Source organism: Salvia hispanica, chromosome 4 (genome assembly GCF_029641045.1).
Source record: "Salvia hispanica isolate PSC_SH4W2 chromosome 4, Shi_PSC_v1, whole genome shotgun sequence".
Taxonomy (NCBI): domain Eukaryota; kingdom Viridiplantae; phylum Streptophyta; class Magnoliopsida; order Lamiales; family Lamiaceae; genus Salvia; species Salvia hispanica.
Genome location: NC_142695.1, coordinates 32008787 through 32025860, shown reverse-complemented (window position 1 = coordinate 32025860; position 17074 = coordinate 32008787).

Genomic DNA, 17074 nt, shown 5'->3' with positions numbered 1-17074 from the left:
TAATAATTATAATTCTTGTTAATAAAATTTATGAATATTATTTTAATAAATAAAAGTTATCCTTTTCATTAATAAAAAGTTATATTTATTATGAAAAAACATATTGTTTAATTATATAAAATTTATTATTCTATTATATAGAATTATTATTCTTTTAAATAAAATTTATTGCTTTAATTTTTTTAACGTACATATAAGTTATAATTTATGAGAATAAAAGTTAGTACTAAATCGAAAGTAAAGAATTCAAATAGAAATCGTAATGAATTCGAATTTTATAGAAAGTAAAGAATTCAAATCAAAATCATAGACTCTATTCGTATTACTATATCATTAATCAAATTTTAATTTGTTTCATAGTAGTAATTGAGTTGAAAACTTTAATAGTACTATATAAAGAAGATGAGAAAATAAATTATTTTATAGCTTCAAAATATTAAATAGACAAATTAAAAGCATGTGAATTTTTTTTATCTAATTAGAATGTAACTTCAAATAATTATGAATTTCAATAAATTAAAATCAAAATTATTAAATTCTCAATATTAAAACTATAAAATAAAATTTGCATTAACAGATTATATATCATTTTTTTTTTCATAATATAATGAATTGAGCTAAGAACTGTAATACTTTATAAAGAAAAGGAGTTATTTAACTTAAAATATTAAATAGAAGAGCAAAGAAAATGCCAAATAATTAATTAATTTAGTTATCATTATTTGCGAATTACAATCACAATCAAGTTTAAAATAATAGAATTGTCAAATAGAGATTTGTTGTAACTAAATGTAATTAAAGAAATGTTAGGAGTATGCCATAATTATAGGGATCTTAGCTAATCTCATTCACCTAAATTAGAAGAATTGAACGATTTTTCATATAAGGACAACAATGTACACATACAAATTGTAAAGTTAATAAGAAATTAAATGTACTGTAATATTATTATTTAACCCCTATAATGTCATTAGGTCTCTAAAACATTTTTTAATTGGGAAATGCTATACAGCCATATTTGGCCAGCCATATTGGGAAATGCTATACAGCCATATTTGGCCAGCCATAATCTAGTTTAATTGAAAAAAAAAACAGTTAACTTAAAATTTCCGATTTAGTTAGTAATTGATTTTACTTTTATATCCTTCTCATATTTGGAGGTAAAATTCGCTTTCTTTGCTCTTCTTTTCATATCTCGGCCGTATTAATTTCTAAAATTTGGATTGACTGATTTAATTGAATTAAATATTAAACTAGATATCCAAGCATCCATATCCAATTAAATCAAGTATATATTACTCAAAATTAGTGAATTGGATATAATATTTATTTAAATTATTCCGTTAAAATTTAAAATTCGGATTTTAAAATATGATCAAAGATCAATAAAAATTAATTATATCAAAATATGCTAATATCTTACTGAGATATTGAACTGAGTATAAGTATAAGATAAATGGAGTAAATACTTAGTTAAATTCAAATGAATGATATGCTACGTATCTTATTTGAGCATCACTTTCGTTTGACGCACGTTTAGTGTTGTTCATTTTAATTTATATATATTTAGTTTTGTTCTAAAATGTATTGAAAATTTTAATTTCACAAAATTCATAAAAACCAAAGCTCGATTATATTTGCTCGTTTTCTCTATAATTTCAAATAAATTAATAGAATAACAAACCGAGCTTTGATTTTTACGAATTTTGTGAAATTAAAATTTTCAATTATATTTTTAATGTATTAGAATCAAACTAAATATATAAATCAAAACGAACAACATTAAACGTGCGTCAGACGAGAATGATGCTCACATGAGATATATAGCATATCATTCCTTGTTAAATCTAAACTTTTATTGCATTAACCTTAACATCCAAGAATGATTAATTTAATCGAATCAAAGATCAAATTACATATCTTAATGTATGATTGTATCCATTAATATAAGATAAACTTAATCAAATATAAAAATTATCCCAATTAATCAATTGGATATTATTACTATTTAGCTAAACCACTTTTATCATTGTTTTTTTTATATATATACAATATTTAGTTTGAACCAATATGTTTAAAAATATTATTGATATTTTTAATTTTACAAAAATCGTAAAAATCAAAGTTCAATTTGGTCGTTTTTACATAACTTCAAACAAACGAATAAAACAACAAATCTAGCTTTGATTTTTATAAATTTTATAAAATTAAAATTATCAATAACATTATTTCCTTTGGTTTAATTGAATCAGAAATCCAACTATATTTTCAATTGTATTTGTTCGAAAAATGATAAATTGAATCAAATATCAAATTATTCTCAACTGGTCAACATACTAAGATTTAGTCATTCAATTAAAATCCAAAATTTAAGCTTGAAATCAGTTGAATTGTTCAATTTAAATTATTTAAAATTCTCAAATATTCAGTTTAATTTTTTAACAATCGAAGTTAAAAATTAATTCATAATTTCCAATATCTAACTTCTAAATCAAGACAAAGTTCAATTATATATTATGAGATTGATTACCGTCCAATTTTATTCCTCGTGAATCTAAAACAAATTCTTTCTTTTAGTAGTTGTAAATTTATAGTAAAAATATAGTTCAGTTGTCATGAATAATTATCTTATAATAATCCATCCAGAATTAAACTTTAAGATTATTTTAGTTGAAGTTGACTGCTATAACTAACTAGTATCAACCCTCGTGCGTTGCACGACCTATTGAATTTTCTCATACAAAATTGAAAATATAAATTAAATAAACTATGATAAAATAAATAGAATTATATAGAGTTTTTAAATCACTAATCCAATTCAAACCAATGGCATCAATTAAGAAGCAATCTTGATTATGTTATTAATAATTTTTGGCAATGTTGAAAAATCAAAATAGCTTTTCATGATTGTCTTGAAATATTGAAATTTTAATTTAATAATGTTGAAATTAATTATATATATTGTTCATCTATCCATTTAATTACTAATCATACAACATTCAATAATTTCACTAATAGAAAATTGATTAACAACATAAATTAGTCAATTCCATTAATAAAAAAATAATCAGAATGCAACCAAAAAATGAAAAAATTTAATGAAAAATAGAATCCAAAATCATTTATGCTCATGCAGCTCCGCCCCATCGCCCATTGGCCACCATCTATCTCCAATAGCCTTCATCTTCTCTGCTCATCGTCTCCAACACTTTCATCATCCTGCATCGACACCATCTTCTTAGTTACACCAATTTGTTCTTACATGTAGATAAGAACTTCAAACAAAAGTCAACTACAGACCCCATGTTGCAAATTCGAGAAATATTTTCATTCATGAATAATGCGAACACAATTTAGCGTTTGTACTATAAAATTTCATAAAGTACTTACCAATTTCAAAACCAAATTTGGCAAAGTGAATGCTTCCATGATTTCAACCCTTGATTGATAAAGTTATAGTAGATTGTAAATCACTAAGAGAGATTAATTCCATGTCTATGGTTTCAACACATAACAACAAATATTAGTAATATAATAATCACACTTAAAGAAGGTGTAAAATGAAGAAATATAAAAAGATACTATTGATAAAGAGCAAGAACCATACCGGAAATAAATTCATTTTGCAGAAAATTTAGTGATGGAATAGATTATAGATAAAGGTAATGAGAAAGTGAGTACTAAGCTAGTGAATGACATATATATAGACAAAAATTATAGAGAAGTTATAGTGTGTTAAAATTTATATTAAATTATGATTAACACAATTCCAAATAGTGTGTAATAATGTGGCGGTTACTATGTATAATTGAATACTGAGATTAAATCATACTAATTATTAAAAATTTGTAACTGCCCAAAATTTATAAACCTTTATGAAGAAAACTTCCACAACATTTTTAGCACTCTAATTAGTGTCACAGTCTATCGTATGAATGAAATATAATTAAATGAATTAATTCAAATAATAATTTGTATAATTGGTGATTAAATTGTAACAGTCATATTCATAAATTGAATTAATTTTTTGATAGACCAACCAAAATATCTACATTTTACAAAACAATCCAAAACTTATAAATATTTACAATTAAGATCAAAACTCGGCTTTTATATATGTATAGATTATCACATGATTATTCATATATGATTAAGTTGTGAGATTCTATCTCATAAACCAAACATAATACATATTTAATCCTGATATATAAACTTGCAAATCGAATATCTAAGAATATTATTTTTATTTTCTATAGTATTAGTATATTATTTTCATTATGAACGATTTTTTTAATTAATATACTATTTTACCATAATTAAGTATAATTATATATATTTTTGAGTTTATAAATAGATTTCTTAATTCTATAATTTAATTTCATAGTAGTACAAACATTTAGGTGAAAATACTGTAAAAAAATGATATTGTATTTAGTCATGAGCTTACTTTCATGGAACAAATTTTATTAAATATATTATGATACATTCAGACTATATGATAAAATAACATTAATCGATTGGGCATTTAATAAGAACTACATTAATTAGTGTCTGCTTTGATTTTCAAATTCCAATTAGAGGCTATTAAATAGGCGGTAGTTATTAATATAACTTTATTTGAAAATTTGAAATATACAAATTCCCCCTTTTCTTTCTGAAAATTGAGATGAGAACTAAAAACTAAAAATAAGGCAAAGGATATATGATAAGGATCCATGTATTTTGTGATCCATTTCCCAAGGATTTACCCAATTGTGATGCTTGATCTAGGTATTTTTGTGAGAATTGATTTTCTATTTTATCAATAAAGGCAACCCAACAAGAATTAAGGAAACTAAGATGATCAAAACAAGAAGTAACATTGGATAGAGTGGAAATTGAGATACATAGTCATTGATGAGGTAAGCTAAGACACTTACAACATACTAACATGCATCTATGGCTAGATCTTCAAGGGAAACCACAAACCTTGAAGCATACCTCTACTTGATCCATACTTCACTAGGAATTGATGAAACAAGCAACCTAAATCTAGGAATTGGATAGGAAACCCTCTTTAAGAGGAACAAATCTCTCAAGCATATAATTTCAGCAAAAACTTAGGAAAAGAAATGACCTCAAGAGGTATTTATACTATGGGTCCAAAAATAGAAAGTTGGCCCACAAAATCTTAGTATCGGATATTTCGCCCGGCTGGGCGTTTGTCACATGCCAAAATTCCCGGTCCGGGCGTTTTCTCTGTCCCCGGGCGTTTTGCACAGTCAAAATCGCCTGGTCGGGCGTTCATCCTGAGGCTCCCGGTCTTTTCTGCGCGACTTCTGTAAAACCGCCATAACTACCTCATTCGGACTCCGATTGGGATGTGCAAGATACCCACGCGAAGCTATTTCCAAGACGAAGACAATGGTAGCAGTTTCATAGCTTTCGGATATCATCTCGATAGGACGGTTTTCGGTTGAATCCAGCTGTAGCTGAAATCCTTGACGCACGGCCTCCATGATCGTATCATCCTCCCCTTCTTGGAAAGGATTTGTCCTCAAATCCGAGCCCTCCCTATTCCTCGCATCCTCGGGAGGTCCTCTAGCTTTATTGGATCCTTGGCATTTCTCCTTTCTCATCCTCGGACCCCAATCAATCCATGGCTCAGCCGTAGTGAAAACCCTTGACGCCTAACACTCGTGGTCATATCATCCTCCCCTCCTTGGAAAGGATTTTCCCTCAAATCCGGATTTCGTACACCTATGAAATGGAAAAAGAGCAAATCAAATATGAAAGTATGATGAAAAGGATTAAAACCACTAACGGCTCTAAGAGACAATACTACACCAAAGACGTTGTATGGGCCTCCAAATTCATGTTCCTTCAAGCTCAAGGCCAAGTGACAATAAATATGAGAACACGAAATAATGATTCCTTTCATGTCCAAATCCCTCCCATAAGAAATCAAGACAAACACATCAAGATACCCTTCATAACAAAACTCAAACAACCTCACAATATAGGTATAAGATGTAGGTGCAAATAAACATAGGCATTCCTTCACAATGTAGTCCCAAACAAAGCCATTAGATATAAAGTTCTCCACAAATAGACCATAAAACATCCCAACTCCATTGAATGGTTTGATGGACATGCAATAAAAGCAATCAACATGCCAAAACACAAATGCCCCAAGAACCTTGTTTCTATTTGGTTCAATCATCCTCATACAAATGATGCCCAAATTATTGAACATATTCACAAAAGATTTGACATTCTCAACAAGACTAGGCACCCTCATAGTGTGTATATTCAAAGGTAACCGAATAAGGTCTATTCACAAGATTCCTATTCTCAAGGTTAAGCAACAAAAGACCATAAGGAACCATTGATACATCATTCTTGCTCAAATGAGAGCTACTCCACAAATTGACAAGCCCATATTTAACACATAGAGTAGGTTCATCACAACACACATCAAGTTTGCAAGAAGGATTATCATTTAACAAACAAAGTTCATCAATATGGATTTCATCCCATTGCCCCATAAATTTCAAGAGATTATCAAACATAAGGGAGCAATGTATCCATAAACCTTCATGCACGACATGGAGACAAGACACAACACCATGCATATGACACTTGTAAAAAACTACAACAAGTATCATGTGAAATGTTTCCAAATTAGCCCCATACAATTGCTCTAGCAATTTTAAAACAATACCACAAACATGAGAACGATGCAATTTTATGCCATTAGTCACAACATCATCCTCAAGAGACATATGAGTGGAAAAATCCTTCACAAAACGGCTATAGAATACTCCAATCCCATTGAAGGGTTTAACCACTTTGCAATGAAGACATAGCAAACACCAAGTTCTAAAGTTATTATCTATGTTACTCCTCTTAGTCCTACTATCCTCATCCACATACTCATGAAGCTCAAAATTACCAACAAATGAAAGCTTAGGCATCTTAGCATGAAAGAAAGTCACTCCAACATTCAAAGTAGAAGCCACAAGAGAAATATCATGTCTCTCACTGCTTGGATTTACCAAGAAAGGATCAATATATGTCGTAAAGGTAGATTTAACATTCAAAGATTCAAGCTCACGAGACCACTTTTTATACAAGTCATCAATAACAAATCTATCAACACAAAGAGGCTTCTCTAATGTAATCTCATTCAATGAAACATCACAAGGAGATAAGGATAGTGCACTTGAACCTTGGGCAAGGAGTTCATCCACTTGCCCTTGTTTCTCTTGTTCCTTCTCCGGGTGAATAGTTTCCAAGCCATGTACAACATGATGCTTCACTTCCATGCCTTCAATTAAATTTCCTACAAACTCATCAACACAAAAACACATAGAAGAAGTGTTAGTGGGTAAGGGTTTAGTTTCCTCACCAAAGGCAAAAGGCAAAGGATCATTTGGTGTCCACCCAAGGTAGGCCTTAGAATCTAACAAGCACCCTTTACTCACTTGTGCTTGTGGTTTTTCTCTCATTTGATATTTTTCTTTTCTCTCACTCCCACCACTTTCTCTTGACTTTTGCACCTCACACTCTTGTCTTTTATCACGCTCTCTTGGCTTTTTAGACTCACTTTCACTCTCAAGCCTTTTCTCTCTCTCTCTCTCGTTCTTTTTCTCTACTAATTTGGTTTAAGCTCATTGAAGAAGAGACATTTCCATATACATCAAGAGGCTTATGTGAGAAATGGAAAGAAGAGGATGGAGTCCAATGACTTGATGAGTTACCTCTTTGGTTTGTGTCTACACCACAACGTGGGTAGATAGGCCTCAATTGAGCTCTACATGAGACTTCTTCTTCAATTGGTCTCTCACACTCCTTATAGCTAGCATGATTTCTCACCCTCTTAGAATGCCACTCTCCATGAGACTTGGGAGCTCGTTTCCCACTATATCCTCTATCAAGCCCATCTCCATGGTACCTTGATTAATAGTCACCTTTAAAACGGCCATGGGCTCCATTTCCTCCCCCAAACCGACCATTCTCCATGTGATTGACTCTATTTCTATCATTCCCCCTTTGCCATTCCTCATACACCACTTCTTCCATCATCTCCTCCGGGGCAACATTAGGTATATGGTTTCCCCTAGGAGTAGGAGTCCTAGATGTGCGACCTCCTTTCAAGGTGTTGAACTCTTCAACTAGGGTGTATTGAGCGGCAATCATACGATCCTCGGAATCTTTCATTCGTGCCTCCATCCAGGTGTCTCTTTCTCTAATTCTCAAGTTTGAAATCCGCCATCATTTGAGCCATCATGCTCACAAGGTCCCTCTCGGGTATAGGATGGATCATGCTTGTTTCCTCCCCCTCCGCACTTGTCCCCACCATTTTGTTGGACCGGGTGCGAGGAGGCATAGAGTAAGTACCTACAAATCAAACAAACACTAGGAACTAGTCCTAGAGGTTAGTAATAAAAAAAGAAGAAGAGAATTTAAGAAGATGAACTCAACCTTGATGTCCCAAACCCCCCCTCAAATCACTCCCCAATAACTCTCGACAAAGGCTTAGATATTGTGAGAAAGGTGGATTCACTCACACTCACAACTCCAATTCCAAGATTTAGGTGCTTGAGGTGGATCAATCAAGGTATACTCCTTGGTCAACAAAAATCAAGAAGACAAAGCCATAAACACATATTAGCAAGATGCAAGTCAAAGAAAAACAAACAAGGGGTGAAACTTTTGCTGAAATCTGGCTGATCTTTATGATTTTTTTTTTGGTATTTATTCCCACGCCCAATTTGGATGAATTTTGGTGGATAGATTCCCAAACAAGTCTAGATCAAGGGAAAAATGGCCACATATAGTCAAATTGATGGGGTTTGGTGCCCCTTGCACAACGGAAGACTTGTACAAAACAAATAAATCAGACACGGATCTATTTGACCGATTATGCGATTAATCAATTCACATGTTAAATAGATAATTGCATGCTAGAACGCAAATAATTCATGCTCATAGAAAGTAAATCCTAAACATGATTTCTACGGTTTAGAGTTACCGATTTGATTCTCCAAAGAATCGTCGATTGCTCGCGCCTTCTCCACGATGATCTTCAATACTAGACCACGGATCTTCTCTCTGGTTCCCGAACTGTATCTCAATATTAGGGTGGGCTAATCTTATCAAAATACTAGGACTCGAATAAAGAAGACAGAAGAAATCCTTTTGGGAATAGGTGAAGAATTCGAATCTTGATTATGAATTCTTCACCTATTCCCAAAAGGATTTCTTCTGTCTTCTTTATTCGAGTCCTAGTATTTTGATAAGATCAGCCCACCCTGATATCGAGATACAGTTCGGGAACCAGAGAGAAGATCCGTGGTCTAGTATTGAAGATCATCACGTGGAGAAGGCGCAAGCAATCGTCGATTCTTTGGAGAATCAAATCGGTAACTCTAAACCGTAGTATTCATGTTTAGGATTTACTTTCTATGAGCATGAATTATTTGCGTTCTAGCATGCAATTTTCTGTTTAACATGTGAGTTGATTAATCGCATAATCGGTCAAATAGATCCGTATCTGATTTATTTGTTTTGTACAAGTCTTCCATTCTGTCTCCTTTATTCTCCTATTTATATTAAGTTCCTTTTGGGCCCAGACAGGGATCTATGGAAGGTTTTGGATATGGGCTCCCCCAATTAGCTTTTTACTAATTAAATTGAACCCACAATTTAATACAAGCTTATATTGGAATATTACGAGCAGCCACTACAGAAGTAATATTGAACTCTCCCCATCCGAATCCGAAATTACAAGTAATCCGGGTTTCCACTTTGTTTATTATTTATTTCCCGCGCTTAAGATATAAATGTTCATTAATTAATTAATGTCTGCTATGGACTTAATTAATTAATATCTTATTAATTCCAAGAATGGACTTAGCAAGAAACATTTGTTTATTATTCATAGAGTAATAAAACTCCAACTAGCCAGTTTTCCGAATAATAAAACCTTGTTTGAGCTCCTCTTGAGGACATTATCAAACGAGACTCACCTCGCGCACGATTCAACATAATAGCAATCCTAGCACCGCTAGATACTAATCACCACTACCCAATATATCAGGATTATTGGATTGCGAAAAACCCGCACCATTTGATAAGTCAAAGTAGTGCATAATCAATACCGTATGCTCAATGCTAACATATGTAGATTAAGAAATAGTAATTTATCAAGACCTAGTCTTTCAGTAGATAGCATAAAGACACGTCTTGCTGTTAGATCCGTTCAGTGCTATACCACACCAATGTCATCTTATTTCAGTAAGGCTTAGAAATACGCGGACTGACATTGCAACCTTTCACGATAGGTAGTCTAAGCCTATCTAGGTTGTGAAATTCTTCTTTTTCTTTTGCAAAACATTGCATAGATCTGACCGTGTTACCTTAAAGTGGACGACGCCCACAACCGGTCTACTAAGCAAAAGACTTAGACTTTGTTTACTTCTTATGCATTTAAATGTTTGTAAAACATCTTATAAATGCACAAGCGAACACAATGTAATAATAATAGTGATACTGAATCAGGTTAAAAGTGGATTGCAGAGTTTTACGTATACAAGCAAGATTTTATTCGCGCGAAACTTGCTCGAAACATGCTTTTCAGTATACCAAACCTAACAATCTCCCACTTATACTCAAAACATGCTTTCGAGTATACCCACTGCCAAAAACTCTCCCACTTATACTCAAAGTAGGTCTTTGTACTAGATATATCGAACTACCCATTCATTTCACTAAGTGAAAGAAAAATCTGCTTGGTTGTTCTCTGATAATATCTTTTTCACCATAATGTCTTTGCTGCGCACTTGATCTTTAATTAATTTCATCCCCATACGTGATTGCTTAGCTTAATAAACTCGTGTGTCCCTTGAGTTAGCCTTCACGAGTAGTAAAAAAATAATACTCATAAGCATACTCAAACTTACGATTAAAGCTATTAGGAAGATATTCCTAAGGTAAACACATATTCAGAGGATGACTTACTCGATCACTGATTAGTCATAAAACTAAGACAGTGTAACCCCAAGGACATTACATGAATGACTGGTAAACTAGAATACAGTTACTAGTCTTTCTCAAGTACTAGGGTATATTCATTACCTCAATCAAAATCCTTTGCCATGGTTAATATGATATATACTTGCTATGCATAAGCACAACTAATATCAAACTTAGTACACATTATAGCATACATGAGACAACTATCTCTGAAACTAGTCTCATAATTCTTAATCTCACTAAGCGTCAAACGACACTTGACTAGAGACAAGACAATTCCATCTTGAGAGGTATAAACCTTTTCATGGAATTTCTAATGCTTAAATGTTCCAAGCAATGTGTAGATATAGGATTCCTAAGAGAATCTCAACATTCTTTCTAGCAATCTTAAAAGGACTTAGATGCTAAGAATGTAATTAGTTTCTCTTAAATCATTTATCTTAAACTGGGTAGACAACCAGTTTCCTACGCCAGATGCCAATCTTAGTTGTTTGCAACTTTTGTAGATTTCATCATCGTAGAGTACCAATAATACCATATGTAATGCACTTTCAACTTCCTTGTGCTTACAGCACTGTTAAGGACACAAGTCAAATTCCAAATATTTGACCATTTTGATAAAACGCATATACTATGATTTAGATGCTTGCCTAAGACCACGAAGGTCTATATGAGCTTCCAATCATGCGTTCCTTGCCCTTAATTACATATCTATTAGAATGTTCTAGTAGATGATTTCCTCAAGACTTCTATTTATAGAAGGCTGTCTTGACAATCATAATACATATATTCTAATTTATGTAAGTTCTAATAGACAATAGGATCGAATAAATCCAGGCACAACGATAGCGAGAAGATAATTCTCTTTGGGCATAACCCATTGTCATTGTCTAGCCTTTTGAGATCCATATTTACACTTGCAAATATACTAGCTCCCACTGACTGACACAGCCTATAGGTAGTTTTGCAAGTCTTGTAAAACATGTTGTCTATCTTAGATTGTAGTTTGAAATCTATCACCTTTTCAAGGATGAATATCCAATCGAACCAATACTACATTGTAGTTAAAGGGATTATGTTCAAGTTGATCTAAGAGTGAGTCTTGCGACACTCTTAGACCCATGAACTTGTTGTGTTTCAGTGGAACGCTCCCACTACGATATGGTTCTTACAATCTTAGGTACTAAAGTTGATTTTATTAGTGCAATAGTTTCTAATGGTATGACTTCTTGGTAATGTGGAAAATCCGATATCTCTCTCTTTATTTTGAGAGTTATCACGCTGTTAGGCTTGTAGTTCATCTCTTAATCTTCATACAAGAATTTTATCTTTGAAGATTACAGAACTTATAACCTTACATCATTTGGGACAAACCTTAAAACATGCATCAGTGCTCATCTCCAATTTCTTGGACACTTTTCCAACACGTGTTGGAACAACATTACACCTTGAGATGTGCTAGACTAGAGACGCTCTAGTCCACAGCTCGTGTTTTGTAGAAGGTACTGATGTTGGTAGTTTCTTTAATGTTTATCCCATCAATGATAAGATTTTAATGAGTACAACTCATCACATAATCAAACTTGTCTTAGAAAGACTTCGATTCCTTCTTACATAACTATCCCATTCATTAGATGAATGCTTGGATTCGTTAATGGAGATTAGACTCCCACTATTGATCATAACCCTTTGCTCGTCTCCTTATGGTGTAAACCATTGAGACTTGCTAGTCTTTCTATGTTGCACTTCTATAAGTATTCTGAATCTCTTGAAAAATCAAATGATTCTAACTCATAGTGCATCAACTAGACTTTCTCAACTCTCAAGCTATTTAACGATATGTTAAAATCTTGATAGTCTAGATCAATTCGAACAATCTCTAAGTATTTTCTTGGCCTTAAGGCTAAGAGCCATAAATACTTTATCATCCAATATTGAACTCTCCCCATCCGAATCCGAAATTACAAGTAATCCGGGTTTCCACTTTGTTTATTATTTATTTCCCGCGCTTAAGATATAAATGTCCATTAAATAATTAATGTCTGCTATGGACTTAATTAATTAATATCTTATTAATTCCAAGATTGGACTTAGCAAGAAACATTTGTTTATTATTCATAGAGTAATAAAACTCCAACTGGCCTGTTTTCCGAATAATAAAACCTTGTTCGAGCTCCTCTTGAGGACATTATCAAACGAGACTCATCTCGCGCACGATTCAACATAATAGCAATCCTAGCACCGCTAGATACTAATCACCACTACCCAATATATCAGGATTATTGGGTTGCGAAAAACCCGCACCATTTGATAAGTCAAAGTAGTGCATAATCAATACCGTATGCTCAATGCTAACATATGTAGATTAAGAAATAGTAATTTATCAAGACCTAGTCTTTCAGTAGATAGCATAAAGACACATCTTGCTGTTAGATCCGTTCAGTGCTATACCACACCAATGTCATCTTATTTCAGTAAGGCTTAGAAATATGCGGACTGACATTGCAACCTTTCATGATAGGTAGTCTAAGCCTATCTAGGTTGTGAAATTCTTCTTTTTCTTTTGCAACGCATTGCATAGATCTGACCGTGTTACCTTAAAGTGGACGACGCCCACAACCGGTCTACTAAGCAAAAGACTTAGACTTTGTTTACTTCTTATGCATTTAAATGTTTGTAAAACATCTTATAAATGCACAAGCAAACACAATGTAATAATAATAGTGATACTGAATCGGGTTAAAAGTGGATTGTAGAGTTTTACATATACAAGCAAGATTTTATTCGCTCGAAACTTGCTCGAAACATGCTTTTCAGTATACCAAACCTAACACAAATTTGATAATTGGATAGGTTTTGTATGGTTTTCCCCAACTATGCAAAAACAGGGCAATGATGTTAATCTCCACGGTTAACTAGGCAAACGAAGGAATTTTTTGATGTACTTTTGCATGTACGTAGGTCACATAACATAGATCATACTAACCAAATTTCAGCTTAATTTAAGCACAATTGATCAACCCGATCATCCCAACAAAACAGAGCAAAAACAAAGGACAAAAGGAAAAATAACCCAACCCAAAGCAACAATAGATCAAACACCTAGTGGGTACTAGGCTCTAGATACCAAATGATGAGGATCCAAGTATTACAAGATCCATTTCCCAAGAAAAACCCAAATTGTTGGTGATTGATCTAATATTTTTTTGTGAAGTAGATTTTCTATTAACCAATAAAGGCAACCCAACAAGAATTAAGGAAACTAAGATGATCAAAACAAGAAGTAACATTGGATAGAGTGGAAATTGAGATACATAGTTATTGATGAGGTAAGCTAAGACACTTACAACATACTAACATGCATCTGTGGCTAGATCTTCAAGGAAAACCACAAACCTTGAAGCATACCTCTACTTGATCCATACTTCACTAGGAATTGATGAAACAAGCAACCTAAATCTAGGAATTGGATAGGAAACCCTCTTCAAGAGGAATAAATCTCTCAAGCATATAATTTCAGCAAAAACTTAGGAAAAGAAATGATCTCAAGAGGTATTTATACTATGGGTCCAAAAATAGAAAGTTGGCCCACAAAATCTTAGTATCGGATATTTCGCCCGGCCGAGCGTTTGTTACATGCCAAAATTCCCGGTCCGGGCGTTTTCTCTGTCCCCAGGCGTTTTGCACAGTCAAAATCGCCCGGTCGAGCATTCTTCCTGAGGCTCCCGGTCTTTTCTGCGCGACTTCTGTAAAACCGCCATAACTCCCTCATTCGGACTCCGATTGGGATGTACAAGATACCCACGCGAAGCTATTTCCAAGACGAAGAAATGGTAGTGGTTTCATAGCTTTCGGATATCATCTCGATAGGACGGTTTTCGGTTGAATCCAGCTGTAGCTGAAATCTTTGACGCACGGCCTCCATGATCGTATCAATATATAAGTAATTTTAAGTCATCTACTAACTATAACTAATACATTATGTATTAATGTACACTTAAATTTACTAATTTAGCCTTGTGTGGCTGGCCATAATGCGGCCATTTAGTATCACTCTATTTTTTATATCTCCTATTTTATTCTCTCTTCATCTGTCTTACTTTTTTCCCTCTACTATTTATTGTACTTTCATTTAATCTATTCAACACAGTTTCTTAATCTTTGAGCCAAATAGTTTTGTATCAACTTAGTTGGGACTGAGAGAGTATAATATAACAACAAAACGACTATTATGGATTTAGTGTTAATTAAAATATGTCGGTATATCCAAATTGACTTGGTTATAGTGTCATATTGTTGGGATTTGCAGCGAAAAACTAGCAAACTCAAATAAATCCACTAAAAGAATATGTTTGGTCGATTATAAGATTAACTGAATTCACATGCAACAAAATTAATTGCATGTTAGAACCCATATAATTTACGTAAAGAAAATTAAATCATAAATTTCTATGATTAGTAAACATATCATTTGATTAGTGAAAGTCCAATAGAATTGCCTCAGCCCAACCTATGGACTCCTAACCTAAGCCAACAACACAACTTTATAAATATTGAAGAAGAACAATAACCCTAGTTTCCACAATAGTAATTTTCAGCCCTCACTCCTCCATAGTAGGAATCAAAATTATTTTACTCATTGTGTTCATATTTTATTCTTTCCATTCAAGATGAGTCCTCAATTTCTAACAAGTTCCATCCACAAGAAAGTTAGATCTAGAATTCTTGAAAATAGGTTAGCAGATTCATGGTTGAGTAGAGACACAATATATGGAGAAGGTGTAAGCTATGTAATTTAGATTTGTAATGTGAATCAAATGCGCAATCTTTAAGTTCATTTTTGTTTTAAGTGCGAACAATCAACACATAAATAGATTCTCTTGCGAATATATTTAATTTGCTAATTCCGCTATGCAAACCCCATTAGATTGACCCTCAGGGCCATTAGCTTATATCTTATTGTAACAATCAACAACTTTGTCTCATAATGATAATGGATCTTAGGAGTAGTGAACAACCGAATTTTTGAAAATATCGTTATATCACTCAAAATTTCTATGGGTGTTCTCTACCAAATATGCCATGTGGGTTTTAGTTTTGAAAGCATTTATTCCGTCATAAAGTTAGATCAACTTAATGCCTTGGGGAGTTAGCGACGTATCAATTCTTGTAGAGACTTAGTTGTGCTCCGACTATGAATCAAAGAATGTGAAGATAGAGCGAATTGTGAGTTGTGTAGATCAAAGTTTAGCTTATATGTGTTGACTCTAAAACTTCAAGATATAAATGAGTTGTTTTTTATATCCTTCAGAATCCATTGGAAGAGAAAAATAGAATAAAGAATATGAAGAGGAAAATAAGGAAGTGTAATCGAATAGGTGTGAAATAGACGTATTTATAAGGAAAAATCTGTTTAAAATTAAATAAGAAATAAATTCCCACTAGTTGTTGCACGCTGCTGAAAAATTGAAATACATTAAAAAAAATTATTTAATATATTCATATGTAATAATAAAGAAATAAATGAGATAAGCCATGTGGCAAGCCCCAGTTGGCTCACCTATGTGCATGCTCATGCACACCAAGGAGTGGATCTGATGCTTAATTAGTGGTTGCATTCCTTGTGAGTCTTCATCAAGTATCCCAGACTAATATTATTGTGTTTTATGGACTATATATTTATTTGAGTAGGATAAATTTCTATTTGATGGAAAGTTTTACTTACTTTATATATAAAATACTAAAGTCAAAAGTAGTCCTTTATTTTTTTATCCCTTACATTAAGTTTGTTACCTTTTGATTCTAAACAATATATTTTTGTCCAAAGTTAATACCTCAATTAAGTGTGAGCAGTTTGATGAGACTCGTTTTATGCATGTGTTCTATAGAAAAACTGCACTTAAATCAGCGAACTAACGATCCTTTTTTTGGCAGGTGTGTAAATTTCGCCATAAACCGAAGATCGCACAAGTCAAGAAGGCGGAAGCAAAAGTCGAGGAAATGAGGAGAAAAAAGGGCGGCATTGAGCTCATCATGTCAATAATCTACCGGAGCC